The 756-nt window shown below is 44.8% G+C and overlaps 1 non-coding gene across 1 annotated transcript; it reads right to left on the minus strand.

Annotated features, from left to right (window-relative positions):
- Window positions 1-247: 247 nt before the first annotated feature.
- Window positions 248-354, minus strand: LOC115062658. Its single transcript, XR_003842593.1, has one exon. It is a non-coding gene; the product is annotated as a U6 spliceosomal RNA (small nuclear RNA).
- Between the last annotated feature and the right edge of the window lie 402 nt (window positions 355-756).

Raw genomic sequence — 756 nt, forward strand, 5'->3', positions numbered from 1 at the left:
TATTAGGCCATCTTCTGTTACATATGCAGCTAGAGCCACAAGCTTTGGGGGTACTGGTTAGTTCATATTGTTGTTCCTCCTATAGAGCTGCAGACCCCTTCAGCTCCTTGGGTACTTTCTCTAGTTCCTTCATTAGGGGCCCTGTGTTCCATCCAGTAGATGACTGTGAGCATCCACTTATGTATTTGCCAGGCACTGGCATAGCCTCACAGGAGACAGCTCTATCAGGCTCCTGTAAGCAGAATCTTAAAAATATGAAGGCTTCATGAATTTGCATGTCATCCTTGCTCAGGGGCCATGCTAATCTTCTCTGAATCGTTCCAATTTTAGTGTATGTACTGCTGAAGCAAGCACCCCAACTTGCTTTTAGCTGGTGATTTTGTTGTTGTTTTTCACAGCAACAGAAGCCAGTTAGGATAGAAATTGGTATCAGAGGATCGGCATTGCCGTAGGCAGACTTGGCCATGTGGTGTTTATGCCTCAGAATGTTTCTCAGGAGGAAAGGGGATGAGTTTCAAGTTCTGTGCTGGAAAAGCCACTGCATGCTCAGAGCTCAGTGAGCTGTGGGGACCTGGAAGACAATGCTGAGAGCAGTTCTGCTTTATTTATTATTATTATTATTATTATTATTATTATTATTATTTTCTTTATTTACATTTCAAATGCTATCCCGAAAGTTCCCTATACCCACCCCAACCCCTGCTCCCCTACCCACCCACTCCCACTACTTGGCCCAGGCCTTCCCTTGTGCTGGGT

Source organism: Mus pahari, chromosome 19 (genome assembly GCF_900095145.1).
Source record: "Mus pahari chromosome 19, PAHARI_EIJ_v1.1, whole genome shotgun sequence".
Classification (NCBI taxonomy): Eukaryota; Metazoa; Chordata; class Mammalia; order Rodentia; family Muridae; genus Mus; species Mus pahari.